This window comes from Ovis canadensis, chromosome 22 (genome assembly GCF_042477335.2).
Source record: "Ovis canadensis isolate MfBH-ARS-UI-01 breed Bighorn chromosome 22, ARS-UI_OviCan_v2, whole genome shotgun sequence".
NCBI classification, from domain to species: domain Eukaryota; kingdom Metazoa; phylum Chordata; class Mammalia; order Artiodactyla; family Bovidae; genus Ovis; species Ovis canadensis.
Window position 1 is genome coordinate 58285222 of NC_091266.1, and position 9909 is coordinate 58295130.

General features: G+C 42.1%; 1 non-coding gene across 1 annotated transcript; it reads right to left on the reverse strand.

Annotated features, from left to right (window-relative positions):
- Nucleotides 1-1285: 1285 nt before the first annotated feature.
- Nucleotides 1286-1389, reverse strand: LOC138428004 (U6 spliceosomal RNA). The gene has a single exon (XR_011252248.1). It is a non-coding gene; the product is annotated as a U6 spliceosomal RNA (small nuclear RNA).
- Nucleotides 1390-9909: the final 8520 nt, after the last annotated feature.

Consider the following 9909-nt stretch of genomic DNA (forward strand, 5'->3'; position numbering starts at 1 on the left):
GAGACAAAAGCAGAGACAGAGGCAAGGAAAGACACAGAAAAGAGGAAGAGGAGGGGGAGGAAAAAGCTTATTATACACATGTGCAAAGAACATTCTGTAAATCTCTTCCCAACCCACATTCAGTTCCCAGTATTTCAGTGTCATTTTTCTTTAACCAACATTTTTTTTTCTTGTTACAAAAATAGTATATGGTCATTTTTATAATGTGCAGCATAACGAATGTCATAATTTATTTAACCATTCCCTTATTTGTTTAAAAATTCCTGTTTATTTAACCATTCTCTATATGTTTATTCTCTTATTGTTTATTGAATCATTCTTCATTCGTTGAATATTTATGAATATTTTTTGCTCCTTTAAATTATGTTGTTAAAATCCTTAAAATCTTTGCCAATTTCATAAGTATAGTATGATGCTTCATTATTATTTTAATTTCAGTTTATTTCTAGTAAAGTAGAATTTCTCTCTCTCTCTCTTTTTTTTTTTTTTTTGCTTATTTATGTGTATTTTTTCTCCGGAATGATTAAGTACAGCTTTCACTGACAAGGGAACAGTGTCATCATGGAATGTCTTATGGGGTGCATTATTTCATTTCACCTTCATATTAACCCCGTTCATAGACCCTATGGCTTGTGTGAGCTTTGGTGACGTTGAGGAGCCTCCCTGAGATGCGTGGTTAGTAGGCGCTGGATCCTGCTGCGCTGCAGGCACATCCTTTCATTTTTCTACTGGGGGCTGACGGCTTTCTCTTTAACTTACTGGAGCTGTTTGCATATTGAGTGTTTAATTCATTGTCTGTGTACCTATAGGCTTTTTTTCTTTTAATGCAGTATAGCTGATTCACAATGCTGTGTTATTTTGGGTATACAGCAGAGTGATTCGGTTGTATATGTATGTATATAGAGAGGTTTCCCAGGTGGTGCAATGGTAAAGAATTTACCTGCCACTGCAGGAGAGGCAGGTTCGATCCCTGGGTTGGGAAGGCCCCTTGGAGGAGGAAAGGCAACCCACTCCAGTATTCTTGTCTGGAGAATCCCATGGATAGAGGAGCCTGGTGGGCTATAGTCCACAGGGTTGCAGAGTCAGACATGACTGAGCATGCATGTACATATATCTATATCCTATTTGATTCTTTCCCCTGTAAATTGTTACAAATCTTGAGCAGTGTTCCCTGTGTTATATAGTAACTCCTTGTGGATTATCTATTTTATATATAGTAGTGTGTTTCTGTTAATCCTAAACTCCTAATTCATCTCCTCCCTCTTCTTTCCCCTTTGGTAACCATAAAAAATATGGACACTTCACAAATTTGCATGTCATCCTTGTGCAGGAGCCGTGCTAATCCTCGCTGTATCATTTCCATTTCAGTATATGTGCTGGGGAAGACACACCGGCGTGGTCTTTTAAACAGAGGGCTCATGTCCCAGGTTTCCCATCAAAGAAGGGGAAATGGCTCCCCTAAGGAACGCACTGCTCTCCCCATTTTGTCTTCATTCAGAGTCACCTCTTGGTGGCTTTGCTTCCAGGTTTCTTCCCTCTCGTCATCTTCTGATGTCTCCTCCCTTTGAAAGGTGGGTGAATGATGGCTGTTAGTCATCTCACTCATTTGAGAAAGCTCAGGACTGCCCCGGGTAAGAGATACGGCAGGAAAGCTGATAAAAAACAAAACCTAAACCAGCATTAACAAAACCAGACCAAATCAAACCAAGCTGAACAAATATCCCAACATGGTGAGTAAGTCAGTTTGGATTTGGGATAGAGTTGCCAGGTAAAATATAAAATGCCCAAATAAATGAATTTCAGATAAACAACACTAAAATTACTAAAAATATTTTTAAAAATACTAAAAAATATCCTATGCACTGTTTGGAACATACTTATTCCCCCAAATTATTTTTTGTTAGAAATTTCTTAGAAGGCTTTAGTCCTTTTTCAAACCTAATTTTATTGGGATAACTAACATCTAACATTCAGAAAACGAAGATCATGGCATCTGGTCCCATCACTTCACAGGAAATAGATGGGGAAACAGTAGAAACAGTGTCAGACTTTATTTTCGGGGGGCTCCAAAATCACTGCAGATGGTGACTGCAGCCATGAAATTAAAAGATGCTTACTCCTTGGAAGAAAAGTTATGACCAACCTAGATAGTATATTCAAAAGCAGAGACGTTACTTTGCCGACTAAGGTCTGTCTAGTCAAGGCTATGGATTTTCCTGTGGTCATGTATGGATGTGAGAGTTGGACTGTGAAGAAGGCTGAGTGCCAAAGAATTGATGCTTTTGAACTGTGGTGTTGGAGAAGACTCTCGAGAGTCCCTTGGACTGCAAGGAGATCCAACCAGTCCATTCTGAAGGAGATCAACCTTGGGATTTCTTTGGAAGGAATGATGCTAAAGCTGAAGTTCCAGTACTTTGGCCACCTCATGAGAAAAGTTGACTCATTGGAAAAGACTGTGATGGTGGGAGGGATTGGGGGCAGGAGAAGAAGGGGACGACCGAGGATGAGATGGCTGGATGGCATCACGGACTCTATGGACATGAGTCTGAGTGAACTCCAGGAGATGGTGATGGACAGGGAGGCCTGGTGTGCTGCGATTCATGAGGTCGCAAAGAGTCGGACACGACTGAGCGACTGAACTGAACTGAACTGAACATCTGTTATATAGATAGAAAGGACAGTTTAGCAGTATAAATTTATTTTAGAAGTTAAAGTGAACAATATTTAAAAATCAATCAATATGAACCATAAAACTGTTTTGAATTTGAGTTTATGAGTTACCTTTGCAACCTACAGCAGCCTCAGCTCCAGTTCAGGTTAGGTTATTTATTTATTTTTTTGGTAGCAGTGAATAAATCCTGTTTGCAAATGGCAAAAAAAAAAAAAAAAAAAAAAGGCATACCTTAAGATTTAAGCATAGCGGTGAAATGGCCAAGAGGAGATACCCTACGTCCAAGGTAAGGAGCAGCGGTTGCACTTTGCTGGAGCAGCTGTGAAGAGATACCCCATGTCTAAGGTAAGAGAAACCCCACAAAGACAGTAGGCGCTGAGAGAGGGCATCAGAAGGCAGACAGACTGAAGCCACAACACAGAAAACTAGCCAATCTGATCACACGGATCACAGCCCTGTCTAACTCAATGAAACTAAGCCATGTCATGTAGGGCCAGCCAAGACGGACGGGTCCCGGTGGAGAGGTCTGACAGAATGTGGTCCACTGGAGAAGGGAACGGCAAACCACTTCAGTGTTCTTGGCTTGCAAACGTCATGAACAGTATGAAAAGGCAAAAAAATAGGACACTGAAAGATGAACCCCATAGGTGGGTAGGTGCCCAATATGTTACTGGAGATCAGTGGAGAAATAACTCCAGAAAGAATGAAGGGATGGAGCCAAAGCAAAAACAACACCCAGTTGTGGATGTGACTGGTGATAGCAGCAAAGTCCGATGCTGTAAAGAACAACATTGCATAGGAACCTGGAATGTTAGGTCCATGAATCAAGGCAAGTTGGAAGTGGTCAAATGGGAGATGGCAAGAGTGAACGTCGACATTCTAGGAATCAGTGAACTAAAATGGACTGGAATGGGTGAATTTAACTCAGATGACCATTATATCTACTACTGTGGGCAGGAATCTCTTAGGAGAAATGGAGTAGCCATCATGGTCAACAAAAGAGTCCAAAATGCAGTACTTGGATGCAGTCTCAAAAATGACAGAATGATCTCTGTTCATTTTTCCAAGGCAAACCATTCAATATCATGGTAATCCAAGTCTATGCCCTGACCAGTAACGCTGAAGAAGCCAAAGTTGAACAGTTCTGTGAAGACCTCCAAGACCTTCTAGAACTAACATCCCCCAAAGATGTCCTTTTCATTATAGGGGACTGGAATGCAAAAGTAGGAAGTCAAGAAACACCTGGAGTAACAGGCACATTTGCCTTGGAGCACAGAATGAAGCAGGGCAAAGGCTAATAGAGTTTTCTTAAGAGAACACACTGGTCATAGCAAACACCCTCCTCCAACAACACAAGAGAAGACTCTACACATGGACATCACCAGATGACCAACACAGAAATCAGACTGATTGTATTATTTGCAGTCAAAGATGGAGGAGCTCTATACAGTCAGCAAAAACAAGACCGGGAGCAGACTGTGGCTCAGATCATGAACTCCTTATTGCCAAATTCAGCTTAAGTTGAAGAAAGTGGGGAAAACCACTAGACCAGTCAGGTATGACCTAAATCAAATCCCTTATGATTATACAGTGGAAGTAACAAATAGATTTAAGGGCCTAGATCTGATAGTCAGAGTGCCTGATGAACTATGGATGGAGGTTTGTGATATTGTACAAGAGACGGGGAACAAGACCATCCCCAAGAAAAAGAAATGCAAAAAAGCAAGATGGCTGTCTGAGGAGGTCTTACAAATAGCTGTGAAAAGAAGAGAAGTGAAAAGCAAAGGAGAAAAGGAAAGATATACCCATTTGAATGCACAGTTCCAAAGAAAAGCAAGGAGAGACAAGAAAACCTTTCTTGGTGATCAATGCAAAGAAATAGAGGAAAATAATAGAATGGGAAAGACTAGAGATCTCTTCAAGAAAATTAGAGATACCAAGGGAATATTTCATGCAAAGATGGGCTCAATAAAGGACAGAAATGATATGGACCTAACAGAAGCAGAAGATATTAAGAACAGGTGGCAAGAATACACAGAACTGTACAAAAAAGATCTTCATGACCCAGATAATCACGACGGTGTGATCACTCACCTAGAGCCAGACATCCTGGAATGTGAAGTCAAGTGGGTCTTAGGAAGCATCACTGTGAACAAAGCTAGTGGAGGTGATGGAATTCCAGTTGAGCTCTTTCAAATCCTGAAAGATGATGCTGTGAAAGTGCTGCACTCAATATGCCAGCGAATTTGGAAAACTCAGCAGTGGCCACAGGACTGGAAAAGGTCAGTTTTCATTCCAATACCAAAGAAAGGCAATGCCAAAGAATGCTCAAACTACTGCACAATTGCACTCATCTCACATGCTAGTAAAGGAATGCTCAAAATTCTCCAAGCCAGGCTTCACCAATACGTGAACCGTGAACTCCCTGATGTTCAAGCTGGTTTTAGAAAAGGCAGAGGAACCAGAGATCACATTGCCAACATCTGCTGGATCATGGAAAAAGCAAGAGAGTTCCAAAAAAATCTATTTCTGCTTTATTGACTATGCCAAAGCCTTTGACTGTGTGGATCACAATAAACTGTGGAAAATTATGAAAGAGATGGGAATACCAGACCACCTGACCTGCCTCTTGAGAAATCTGTATGCAGGTCAGGAAGCAACAGTTAGAACTGGACATGGAACAACAGATTGGTTCCAAATAGGAAAAGGAGTATGTCAAGGCTGTATTGTCACCCTGCTTATTTAACTTATATGCAGAGAACATTATGAGAAATGCTGGACTGGAAGAAACACAAGCTGGAATCAAGATTGCCGGGAGAAATATCAATGACCTCAGATATGCAGATGATACCACCTTTATGGCAGAAAGTGAAGAGGAACTAAAAAGCCTCTTGATGAAAGTGAAAGTGGAGAGTGAAAAAGTTGGCCTAAAGCTCAATATTCAGAAAAAAAAAGGCTTAGTTTCAGTCAAATATTGGAAGGCCCTCTTAGGACACAGAAGAACCCCGAGCTAGACCCTCCCTCTTAGACAACAAGAGTGTGTTGTGAGTCAGGCTGGCCAGTGCCCAGTCTGCAGCGGTTGGTCATGTTGGCACCAAGAGGCTCTCATTGGAGCCTGAGCACAAGGCTTGGTGTGAAAGCATCAGCACTGGCCCCGATGTGGCCCCAACCTCTAGGAGCCTGGAGGGTGCTCCATCAGTGCTTATTTTTCCCTTCGTAACAGTAATGGGTCTTCTCTGCTGACTCAGCTGGTGAAGACTCTGCCTGCAACGTGGGAGACCTGGGTTCCATCCCTGGGTCGGAAAGGTCCCCTAGAGAAGGGAATGGCTACTCACTCCAGTATTCTTGCCTGGAGAATTCTATTAATAGAGGACACATGGGCTACAGTCCATGGGGTCGCAAAGAGTCAGACACGACTGAGTGACTAACACTTTCAGACCTTTCAGAACTGTAGTGGCTGCCATTGATTGAGAAACTACTAATGCTAGGCCCTGTGAAGTGACTTCACACTGATGGAAACATACCGTGAAAGAGAAATTCAGGGTTCTTACACTGCTCCCAGGCAGAGGAGTGAATGCGGCTGGAAGGAACTCTGGAAAGCCTGTTGGGGTGTGTGTGTGGGTTGAGGGGGGGGGGCGGCAAATCTGAGTGATCAGAGCTAATGAACTTTCTGGGAGGGTGGGTCTTGCAGACCACACGGCCTTGGTTTTGACAATGGGCTAGGCCAGTGTGTAGGCTTCCCAGGTGACTTAGTGGTAAAGAATCCACCTGCCAATTTAGGAGATGTGAATTTGACCCCTGAGTAGGGAAGATCCCCTGGAGAAGGAAATGGCAACCCACTCTAGTATTCTTGCCTGGAGACTTCCATGGACAGAGAAGCCTGGCGGGCTCCAGTCCATGGCATCATAAAAAGTCATCATAAAAAGTCGACTGAGCAACTAAACAGGAACTGGTCCAGTGCAGGGCACGATGCTGTCTCATGGTCTCCCTTCTCTCCCTGGCCAAGACAGGCCTCTGGGCACAATTGCTGAGGAATGGATGAATGGTGTAAACCATTAGCCTGCCAGGGTGTGTACACACAGAGCCCAGCCCTAATGGGGCATAAGCAGGGCAGTAGCTTGAAGAAGATTGATGTTAGAGGCCACCCCTCATGGCTGTGAGCCTGGCATGTAACCTTTCTGAAGTTCACTTTCTTCAAGTTAGAAAAAATGGGGCAAACAAAAATAATGGTGACGATAGTCAGCAGTTGTAAGGAATACATTCCCTGTGCCATCTATTTAGATGTAGTTCTAAAAGTGTTTCCTCTATCAGCTCATTTAATCCCCACGTTAACCTTCCCTATAAAATAAGGGGGCTAAAAACCCACCTGCCAGTGCAAGAGACCTAACAGATGTGGGTTCAGTCCCTGGGTTGGGAAGATCCCCTCGAGGAGGGCAACCCACTACTCCAGTATTCTTGCCTGGAGAATCCCATGGACAGAGGAGCCTGGTGGGCTTTGGTCCACTGGGTCACAAAGAGTCAGATAAGACTGAAGTGACTTAGTACAGTGCATGAGATAGGTGACTATATCACCCCGATTTACAGGTAAAGAAACAGAGGTGCACAGGGGTTAAGACCCTTGCTCACGATCACACAGCTGGGAAATCTGGCATCTGAATTCATGCTTTTAATTCTTGTGTTCCTCTGCTCTGGGCAAAAGGTATTTTTGAGATGTCTTCCTGGCCCTTCTCCCCTTCTCTGAGGATTACCCCCATCTCCCCCATGTTCTTGCAGCCACGTTTATGTAATGTGATCTCTTCCCTGTCCATGGGTTGGACCAAAGTGGACATTAGACCAAGCTGGGTCTTCAGGTTCCCTATAGGAGCTGGGATTCTGAGAGATGAGTTGATCTCCACTGTCTCCTTCAACATGTAGAGTCAGGTGGTGGGGGTGTCCCTGCTTGCCTAGGTGGTGTCCAAAGCAGAGAAAGGAGAGAGTGGGTATCTTTTTCTTTCGAGAAAAGGGGCTCTGATGTGAAGACCACATTAAACAATGTCTGTGAAAAATGTTTTGTATACTCTGGTCTTGCGACAAAATATCATAATGCTTTACAAGTTAATAGGTATTACACCTTGGCATCCTGTATAATTTAAGTTTGGCCAAGATCAACCCTCAGCACTGCATTAACATGCTAAAAGTTTCTTTATTTTATCGAGGGGATAGTATGCCCTCAAGGCCATTTTGCCACATGGGGTGGGTGCGGACACCAATGAGACTCCCTAATAAAGCCCGTCTCCCCAGCAGACTCTTTGGCACGTTGTCTGAGTTCCATTAGTAATGTTCTGGCTATGACAAAGAACGAAGGATAAGTAGGTGGTTTGGGCCCTTTGTGGAGGACTGTTAATCTCCCCAGATTATTGTCCTTTGAATCTCAGACTGTTGCCAGCTTTCTTTTTGTATATTGGCTCCAGTTAAAGTGATTAAAGTAGAGATCTGATTGGATAAGGTCATCCAAATTCTGTAAACGCCACTTCCTCACAAATGAATGCTTGCAATCAATTTAATTTTTCAAATAAAATGATTAAATTGCTATTATTGTGGGATCATTTTTTATTAAGAAAACCTTTTAAAATGTTAATTATTGGGCCTCCTGAAACACTTTTATCTCTCCCAACTTTGCTCTTGAGAAGAAAGTGTCTGCTTGTTTCCAACACCCACCCACGGGAAATGCAGGCCTCCTTTTTTTACACCTGTAACATTTTCCTACCTCTAATATTTGTGTGAATTTAACTTTAATTTTTCTGCCTTTCATCTTCTGAATTAGTCATATAATGCACAGATCACTCCTTCACCGCTTCTTTCCTGTTTATTTGCCTTAAAAATAGATTCATTAACTGGATTTGGGTGCTCAAGCCATGTGACCGCATCTATTTCAAAGGAAGATTTAATGGCATTTCATATTTTTCTACATTAAGGAAGATTAAAGTATATTACAATACCCTTTACTGCCCTATTTTCTTCATTTTAGAAGTGGTCAGTTTTAAATTTTTTTCCCCTCTCTTTCTTTCATCTGCAGTGTTCGATAAATTGTCCAGGCCTTTCAGATGCCAGTCCCAGCAAATTGAGTTCTATATTACAACTCAGATGCATTGTTTAGCCCATCAGCAGTCAGATAAAGCACCCCTATTCACACAGGACATCAAAAGAACAAATATATGTTCGAAGTGGCTAAAAAGAGCACTGAGACTCAGATACTTCATTTTCTTAATTGTCAGTGATTATTTGGCTAGTTTCAGGGCGATCACGCTGCTGATTCTGAACCATACTTCCTTGCCTGATGTAATAATGGTGTGAAATCTACATGCTTATCTGCATAGATCTCGATCTGGAATCCTGATCACAAATTATAAGTTTGTAGACAGGTCAGGTGCATCATCTTTTACTAGCCCAAGGGACAGACACACTAACATTTTAATAGCAGACAGTATTACAAAATGCAAGATCTAGACTTATGCCTTTTTATTTCAGCCATGTACCATCTTGTGAAATAGTTGGAAGACTTTAAGGCATTTACAAGCTAGAACAAGGGAGATATTAAGATTTAAGCTTTTTTATTTTTATTTTTCTGTAGAGGTATAGGAGGTCAAAGTTGTCAGGTGCCCCTTGGGCTGAAGTTTTATTCGGTGTGACCCCCATTGGCTTAAATCATCTCAGGAAGCCCTCCCCCATCTCAACAAATGTAGTACAACCTTGCAGGACCCTCAGACTTTCTCTAAACAAAGTTTGGGTATGTTGATCAGATGTGGGAGGAAGGAGCAGAAGACAGATTTTACAACAGTATGATCATGGGGTGTGGGTTTTAGGCAATAAGCAGGTAGCCTAGTTTTCTCAAAAGAAAAAAGAAAATAATGGAAAAGTGTAACATTCATTCGGAGGCCTCAAAGGCATAAAAAACCCAATTCCAACTGTTATAGGTCCCTGCAGGAGTCTACAGAAGAACTAAGCTTTTTAAGTAAGAAAACTAGATTCTGGCCCACAGGGCCCTGTCACTGCTGCCTAATGGATGAAACTCTTTGGATATAAATATGCTGTTTACTTCCCAGCTTCAGCTTTCATAAAATATAACCTTTCTATGATTTACGACCCACAGAAAAACCAGAGGATGGATTTTTAGCTCTGAATTGGTTGGATGTCAACAAGAAAAATACAGATAACATATCGAAGTAGCGGGGTGTTAATGCCACACAAAATGATGAAAT